Genomic DNA, 10,000 nt, shown 5'->3' with positions numbered 1-10,000 from the left:
TCATTACTGATATGTGGGATACAATACCGGTTTGTTGGTTGATTAAAAGATATAATGAATATGTTGTGGGCGAATATATATGTGATAAATCTTGAGAATAAATATTACAATTCCGGAGATAAATACAATACTTTAGATAAAAGTACATACTGCTGAAAAAAATAAATGTTGCCCCTTACAGATATTCTGAAAATAAATCTATTTATGGAGGTAAATCTGCACTGTTAGCGCTGCAACGGGGAAATTGTTTAGTTATCCAGCACTGTAACTGAATCTGTACTCGAAGGGAGGGTGACAGCTAGAAGTCACCTTTCCTTATGCTGGGCAAGTAGGAATACGGTAAAGAAAGTGGATAGTCAGACTCGGTATTACCATCAGTCCTTGGAAGGATAGTGACTGCCAGTTTACCCTTCCTTATGCTGGTCAAGTACGAACATTGAAAGGGAGTTGTCCGACTCTATATTTACACCAATTCTCGGAAAGCGTGTGATATCGGTAGCCAGAATTAAAAATATAGTCATCGGATTCATACGTTAGTCGCATGACTACACAACAAAGGGATGTTCAATAGCAATTTTTCCTCCAGTTTCCTTCCAGCTTGATTTTCACCAGTTTCCACTTCAGAACTCTGACAGTACAGGATATATTCCATAAAACGTTTTAGTTTCCAGTATCAAAGTCATCATATTTGTTCTTACATGAATTACATATCTAAACAACTGTACACACTTTAAATGGTTCGGTAAAGAAGGGTATACTTTATGTTTCCAGTTTTCCATAGTATTCTTTTCCTTGCCTTCCCATTTTTTTTTTTTTCCAGTGCTTTATTTTCATATTTAATAAAAGTCTGTTTCGCCTCAGTATATTATTAGTGGTATTTTTTGTTCCTCATAACATTAATCTTTTCTCAGTATTTCTTGTTGTTGTTGCTTAACCCCGATCTGTTAGTGCCAGAACACCTGTTGGCAACAGGCGAGCAGTCACTTGTGTGGGGGCGTCCTATATATAAAGTACACACACGCCGTGTCGGGAACCCACACCCATTTATGGTATACAGCACCTCACCAGGGTCGGACCAGGGTCCTTCCCACGGCCTGTTGCAGGGAACTGTGAGGAGATTTGGCTCCCGAGTGGACGCCACACCTGCTTCACCCAGGGTTCACAGAACCTTCATGTGCAGGCTCACCTTCTGCATCTCTTCTCTGATTTTGTTGCCTACTTTTTTTCTCTTCCCCACCACTAAATTGCAGGATCATATTACAGTATCATCATAACTGCATACTAGTTCCTGTCACAATAGGCACACCTATGTCAGTCTGTTTGTCTATATGTTTATCTGTCTGTCTGTCTGTCTCTAATATATATACATATATCATCATCAGCCGTTTGAGTATTCACTCCAGGACCGGCCTATCCCGACCGATACAGCCAATGTATCTCTACCAAGTGGCTTAGGTTGTCTGGTAGAGATTGTATGTAGGGTCAGAAGAGCTTGTAAGTGTAATTGTAGTGTTGGAGTGGCTTTGGAGGTGTGTGTAGTCTGTGAACCAAGTGTAATCGGCGCGCGCAAGCCGACTGGGTGCAAGCATACTTTAGTATGCGACACTTGTTCAACCACAGCACCCCTTGTGTCCGCCAATGCAGTACGTGGCCGGGTGAACACACCCAAAGTTTATTACCCTGGCGGGGCGCGAACCCTGGTCCACCCGTGTACGAAACGCACACTTTACCACTGAGACTCTCTCTCTCTCTCTCTCTCTCTCTCTCTCTCTATATATATATATATATATATATATATATATATATATATATATATCATCATCATCAGCCATTACAAGTCCACTGCTGAACAAAGACCTCCCCCACCCTTCTCCACGAATTCCTTGACTGAGCCAATCTTTGCCACGTTTTCCCTGCAAATTTCTCTATCTTATCTCTCCACCTCCTGTCTGGCCTTTTTCTGCTACGCTTACCATCTCTTAGTTTCCAGTCAGTCAACCTCTTGCTCCATCGATTATCCCTTGTTCTTGCTACATGGCCTGCCCACCTCCATTTCTGTTCTTCTATAACTTCCGTAATATCTTTGACTTTAGTCTGCTGTCTCACCCAAGTTGATCTTTTCCTGTCTCTTAAAGATATTCCCAACACTGACCTTTCCATTGCTCTCTGGGAACGAATTAATTTATTTTCCATCGATTTTGTCAGTTTCCAAGTCTCACAACCATATGTCATAGCTGGAATTATACATTCGTTATATACTTTTCGTTTCATACAAACTGGCAAGCTATTTTTCATAATTATATGTTTACCGAAAGCTTTCCATCCAATTGTAATGCGTCTTTTCATTTCGCTATGATTATCTTTCGTTAATTTTAGTATTTGTCCCAGGTAATTGTACTCCTCAACTTCTTCAAGAATTTCTTCACTTATTCTTATGATGCTCTTTGGTGTTTGAGGATTAAACATTGCTTTAGTTTTACTCCGGTTCATCTTTAGCCCTACTTTGAGACTTTCTCTGTTCAGGTCATTTAACATTTCTTGCAATGTCTCTGCTTTTTCTGAGATTAGGACAATGTCATCTGCAAATCTTAAATGGTTTAGCTTTTCTCCGTCTATGTTTACTCCTTTGTTTTCCCAGTCTAGCTTTCTGAAAATACTTTCTAGGCATGCTGTAAAAAACTTTGGTGAAATTGTATCTCCCTGACGCACGCCCTTCTCAATCTTAATTTTCTCTGAGTCCTTATGTAATTTAACTGTAGCAGTTCCCTCTTTATATATGTTTTCGAGCAGTTCTACAATGTTCTCATTCACTCCTTGTTCCCGCAATGAATTTATAATTGCTATGTGCTCCACTGAGTCGAAAGCCTTTTCGTAATCAACAAAACCTAAGCACAGTGGTTTATTATATTCTGTAGCTTTCTCAATTAGCTGATTCATTGTGTGCAGATGATCAGTGGTCGAATACCCACATCGGAATCCTGCCTTTTCACGAGGTTGGTTTTCCTCCAAATTTGTAGCTATTCTGTTTGTAAGGACTTTAGTGAAAAGTTTGTAACTGACTGGTAGCAAGCTAATGGGTCTATAGTTACTAAGGTCTATTGAGTCGCCTTTTTTATAAAGTAGAATAACAGTTGCATTACACCATGTTTTGGGAAATTTCTTCTGTTTTATACATTGGGTAAATAAGTGAGCAAGCCTATTTTGTACTTCTGCTCCTGCATCCAACAGTAAATCTGCTACTATTCCATCTTCTCCCGGAGCCTTCCCTCTTTTCATATTTTTAAAATAAATATTTACTTCATCTGGTGTTACCTCAAGTATTTCACTTGTGTCAAGAGAAAAGTTAGCTATTGGTACTACTGTCTTTGATGCATACAGTTCTTTGTAAAATTCTTCAACTCGCTTCAGCATCATATCTCTGCATTTCATGGCTTCACCGTTTTTGTCTTTTAGTGATGTAATTTGTTGCTTTCCAAGTGCCATTTTACTTCGGACCTGTTTGAAACTTTTTCCTTTTTTGATGGTTTCTTTGATTTGATCCATGTTTCTCTTTCTTTTTTCTTCTCTTTGTCTTTTGTTGATAAGCTTATTTAATTCCGCTCGTTCTATTTCATCTTTCTTTGTTTTTACTTTCATTACCTTTCTTTTTTTCATAAGCTCAAGTGTCTTCTCTGAATACTTCCCAGCTTTGGCTGTATTAGGTTTTCCTACTACCTCCGCTGATTCTTTTAGCACTTTTGTTCGTTTGTTAGTTTGTCATATATGTATATATATATATATATATATATATATATATATATATATATATATATATATATATATATATATATATATATATATATATATATATATATATATATATCTATATATATATATATATATATATATATATATATATATATATATATATATATATATACCACGTCAGACATCTGCAGGCGATCTTGGACATCGCATCTTCCAAAGCAGTAATGAAATGAATGTGGTAAATCCTCTTCTAACATAATTCGAATTCTCGGTCCACCTCAGGCCATCATCAGGTACTACAAATGTCCTAAATACTCAGCAGGTATGATAAAAAGAAGAAACTAGGACTTTATTGATACTATCAAACTAAAGAAAACTAAGTAACAAAACCCTCGTCCCCGTATAAAAACTCAAAAAGAAATGCCACGAGTCACTCAGGGAAGACCCAGAGTTGTTTCAGTTGAGGCTTTGGAGTAAGTGACTTTGGCTCATCCCTGAGTTTTTGGCATTTCTTTTTGAGTTTTTATACGGAGAGGAGTTTTTTTTTTTTTTTTTTTTTTAGTTTTTAGTATCAGTAAAGTCCTTGTTTCTTTTTTTATCATGTCTGCTGACTATTTAGGACAGTTGTAGTACCTGATGATGACCTGAGGTGGGACGGAAATTCGAATTATGATTACATGAGCATATATAGATAGATAGATAGATATAGATAGATAGATAGGCAGACAGATAGATAGATAGATAGGCCGACAGATAGATAGATAGATAGATACAGAGAGAGGCAGAGAGAGAGAGAGAGAGAGCACTATTCCAAGTCACCCTCCAACACCAAATCTCACTCTAAGCATTAACCAATGGTGCCTGGAGCTGCTGCATCTGATACTTGTGTACTTGTCCTCTTTATATTTACAGAACATTCCCAGTCCTTACATATAATTATCTACTTTTACTGTATAGTTTTACATATACATATTGGATATGGCCATCATTAACTCTTTCATTATAAGAGGTCATCCAGACCCAAATGCAAACACCTGACGTCGGCTTCTCTCTTGGTGGCGAAGGCATTATTTCCAAGTTACACAAACTCCTCTAAGCAAGTAACGTTAACAGCTCACAAGAGGCGATGTGACCTTCATCCTGCAAGGAATGTCGACTTCTTTCTGTGGGTGACGCAAAGATCTTTTTTCAGATAATAACATAATATCACATGTGACATAATTCAATATTTTCAGGTACGACTGACTTCTCTTTTATTAACGTCAAGTTTCTCTACCTTATTCTTATGGTATCTCTCTTCACATATATATATATATATATATATATATATATATATATATATATATATATATATATATATATATATATATATATATATATATATATATAAAATCTGTCAATTTACTTACATATCTTTCACTAAGTCATCAAGTTCTCCCTCTTTTCAGGTGACGTCGACTCTTTCCTTGCAGGTGTTATTTAAATTGCAGGCGGAATTGACTTCTTCTTTGAAGGTGGTACCGACTTTTGTTTGCTAAATAACATGGCTTCTCTTTGCAGGTGACGCTGATTTCTCTATGCAAGTGATTTCCACTTCATGCCGTAGTGCAGTTTGGCTCTCTCTACACGTGACGTCAGCCTCTCTCTACAGGCGACGGGAAATTCTATTTGCTGTTCACCTCGACATATCACGGCAGGTGACAACGACGTCAACATTTTCAGGTAAGGTTGCCTTCCATCTTTTCTTTACCGTTAAATCTCTCTCTCTCTCTCTCTCTCTCTCTCTCTCTCTCTCTATGTTTGTGTGTGTGTGTGTGTGTGTGTGTGTGTATTTATCTATATATCTTTCACTATGTCAAGTTTTCTCTCTTTTCAGGTCACTTCAACTCACTTTCCTTGTAGGCGTCATTGATCCTGACGGCAACACACACTTCTTTGAAGGTGGTGTCACTTCTTCCTGCTCGGAACATTGACTTCTTTTTGTAGGTGACGCTGATTTCTCTGTGCAACTGATGTCCACTTCAGTCCGTAGTGAAAGTCGACTCTATCAACAAGTGACGTCGGCCTCTTTTGGCGGGAGACGGCAACTTCTATTTGCAGGTGACCTCGACGTATCACGGCAGGCGACCCCGACGTAATAATTCCAGGTAAAATTGCTTCTTTCTTTTCTTTAACGTTGAGTCTCTCTCTCTCTCTCTCTCTCTCTCTCTCTCTCTCTCTCTACCTCAATATCGATTTTTGTTTCTTTGCAGATGACACAATCTTTACCGCTCACATCGACTTGTCTTCAATTGCAAGCGATGATGAATTCTTGTCTTCAGTTGTCAAAGTCTAAATCGTCTGAGGTGGCACCGCCTTCTAATCGCAGATGTAATCAGCTTCTGTGTGCAGGTGATGTCGAGTACTTTCTGCAAGAACATCGACTTCTCTCTGCTGGTCGCTTATGATATCGAACGCTCCTTGCTGGTGATGTTCTCTCTGCAGATAAAGAATCATAGACTTCTTCCTGCAGGTGACTTCGACTTCTCTCTTCAGGCGACATTTCATTTTCTAGGAATGTGAAGTGGACTTTTCTCTGCGTTCTCTCTTCATGTGGCAACACCTTTTCTCCACAGGTGACACGACCTATTCTCTGCAGGAGATGTTGACTACTCTTTGCAGGTATCACCGACTAATATTTGCAGGGGACGCCTACTACTTTCTACATTTGACACCGACTACTCTCTGCAGGTAACACTGACTACTCTCTGCAGGTAACACTGACTACTCTCTGCAGGTAACACTGACTACTCTCTGCAGGTAACACCGACTACTCTCTGCAGGTAACACTGACCACTCTCTGCAGGTAACACTGACCACTCTCTGCAGGTAACACTGACTACTCTCTGCAGGTAACACTGACTACTCTCTGCAGGTAACGCCGACTACTCTATGCAGGTGACGCCGACTACTCTCTGGAGATGATGCCAACAACTCTCTGCAGGTGATGCCTACTACTCTTTGCAGGTGACGTCGCCTACGCTTTGTAGTTAAAACTAACTACTCTCTGCGAGTAACACCGACTACTCTCTGCGAGTAACACCGACTACTCTCTGCAGGTGATACCGACTACTCTCTGCACGTAACACCAACTTCTGTCTGCAGGTAACACCGACTACTCTCTGCGAGTAACACCGACTACTGTCTGCAGGTGATACCGACTACTCTCTGCACGTAACACCAACTACTGTCTGCAGGTAACACCAACTACTGTCTGCAGGTAACACCAACTACTGTCTGCAGGTAACACCAACTACTGTCTGCAGGTAACACCAACTACTGTCTGCAGGTAACACCAACAACTCTCTGCAGGTAACACCAACTACTGTCTGCAGGTAACACCAACAATTCTCTGCAGGTAACACCAACTACTCTCTGCAGGTAACACCAACTACTGTCTGCAGGTAACACCAACTACTGTCTCCAGGTAGCACCAACTACTCTCTGCAGGTAACACCAACTACTGTCTGCAGGTAACACCGACTACTGTCTGCAGGTAACACCAACAACTCTCTGCAGGTAACACCAACAACTCTCTGCAGGTAACACCAACTACTGTCTGCAGGTAACACCAACTACTGTCTGCAGGTAACACCAACAATTCTCTGCAGGTAACACCAACTACTCTCTCCAGGTAACACCAACTACTGTCTGCAGGTAACACCAACTACTGTCTGCAGGTAACACCAACTACTCTCTGCAGGTAACACCAACTACTCTCTGCAGGTAACACCGACTACTCTCTGCAGGTACGTCGGCTACTTTCTGCGGGAAACATCGACCTCTTTTTGCACGGATTACTCTAATCACTATCATCATCACTATTTTCATCGTCATGATTGGTATTATTTTACTATTATTACTGCTACTAGGCTACTATTATTATTATTGCTATTATTATTTTCATTATCATCATTGTTTTATTATTATTAAATTGTTCTTCTTGTTGCTGTTAACTTAGTGGTAACATATTCATAGCAGTATTTTCCATGACACATTTTCTTCATTGTTGGATTTTTGGCAGAGATTCATGGCTTTCGGGCGGTTTTTAGGTGCATAGTTGATGTGTATCCGGGCGGTGTTTAGTTCCATTTTGTGGCGGGTGGTAGTTAGTCTGCCAAAGCTATATAAGGCCTGGCCGAAGATTCCACGAGCAGTTCGGGTGGAGCAGCAGCCAGAGCAACATGTCCTTCCCAGCCTGCCAGGCCCACCACAGGAACCCACACATCCTCCACACCCCCCACTACTCCTTCCCCACCCACCACCACCTCGGGGAAGGTCAAGTGGTACAGCTTCAGGCCAGGTTATGGCTTCATCACGAGGATGGACAACCAGCAGGACATTTTGTCCACTGCACCGCCATCAAAAAGCCAAACCTCAAGAAGGTTGGAAAGTCCTTGGTGGAGGGGGAGAGAGTGGAGTGTACTATCAGAAGAGGGAGTAAGGGGCCAGAAGCTGCCTCTGTCACCGACCCTTCTGGCAGCCCCAGATCGACGCAAACATCCACGTCAATGTGCAGCTGATGAGGATAGTACCACCTAGGCCAGCAAAACTGCATGCAGATTACCTGCAGTTGCAATTGCACAAGAACACCAGGCAGCCCTAAACATAGCCTATTAATCCCCCTGCTGCTCCGCCACAAGAAACTGCCCTCGATCTCCATCCTTGAAGAGGCAGTCGGTGCTGTTACCCCTGCTCTGCTGCCTCCTCTGCCCTCTAAAGGACGAAGACCACAGGGACAAGAAGACCCCACAAGCAAGAAGTGCCCGGGGGCAAGAGGACTCTGGGTAATAAAAACCAGGAAAAAGTCCTCAGGACAACTGTCAGGAAAAAATTTCTTAGAATCACTGATAAGCTCTTACAGCTGAGATAGGATCTAGTTATGTCCACCAGGCAATAACTGGTCTGTCTAGGCACAGCTGAGATAGGATCTAGTTATGTCCACCAGGTAATAACTGGTCTGTCTAGGCACAGCTGAGATAGGATCTAGTTATGTCCACCAGGTAATAACTGGTCTGTCTAGGCACAGCTGAGATAGGATCTAGTTATGTCCACCAGGTAATAACTGGTCTGTCTAGGCACAGCTGAGATAGGCTCTAGTTATGTCCACCAGGTAATAACTGGTCTGTCTAGGCACAGCTGAGATAGGATCTAGTTATGTCCACCAGGTAATAACTGGTCTGTCTAGGCACAGCTGAGATAGGATCTAGTTATGTCCACCAGGTAATAACTGTTCTGTCTAGGCACAGCTGAGATAGGATCTAGTTATGTCCACCAGGTAATAACTGGTCTGTCTGGGCACAGCTGAGATAGGATCTAGTTATGTCCACCAGGTAATAACTGGTCTGTCTAGGCACAGCTGAGATAGGATCTAGTAATGTCCACCAGGTAATAACTGGTCTGTCTAGGCACAGCTGAGATAGGAACTAGATATGTCCACCAGGTAATAACTGGTCTGTCTAGGCACAGTTGAGATAGGATCTAGTTATGTCCACCAATTAATAACTGGTCTGTCTAGGCACAGCTGAGATAGGATCTAGTTATGTCCACTAGGTAATAACTGGTCTGTCAAGGCACAGCTGAGATAGGATCTAGTTATGTCCACCAATTAATAACTGGTCTGTCTAGGCACGGCTGAGATAGGATCTAGTTATGTCCACAAGGTAATAACTGGTCTGTCTAGGCACAGCTGAGATAGGATCTAGTTATGTCCACCATGTAATAACTGGTCTGTCTAGGCACAGCTGAGATAGAATCTAGTTATGTCCACCAGGTAATAACTGGTCTATCTAGGCACAGCTGAGATAGGATCTAGTTATGTCTACCAGGTAATAACTGGTCTGACTAGGCACAGCTGAGATAGGATCTAGTTATGTCCACAAGGTAATAACTGGTCTGTCTTGGCACAGCTGAGATAGGATCTAGTTATGTCCACCAGGTAATAACTGGTCTGTCTAGGCACAGCTGAGATAGGATCTAGTTATGTCCACCAGGTAATAACTGGTCTGTCTAGGCACAGCTGGGATAGGATCTACATATGTCCACCAGGTAATAACTGGTCTTTCAAGGCACAGCTGAGATAGGATATAGTTATGTCCACAAGGTAATAACTGGTCTGTCTAGGCACAGCTGAGATAGGATCTAGATATGTCCACCAGGTAATAACTGGTCTGTCTAGGCACAGCTGAGATAGGATCTAGATATGTCCACCAGG

This window comes from Coenobita brevimanus, chromosome 109 (genome assembly GCF_032717465.1).
Source record: "Coenobita brevimanus isolate Jiangsu-jjx chromosome 109, ASM3271746v2, whole genome shotgun sequence".
NCBI lineage: Eukaryota > Metazoa > Arthropoda > Malacostraca > Decapoda > Coenobitidae > Coenobita > Coenobita brevimanus.
This window is presented reverse-complemented; position numbering follows the sequence as displayed.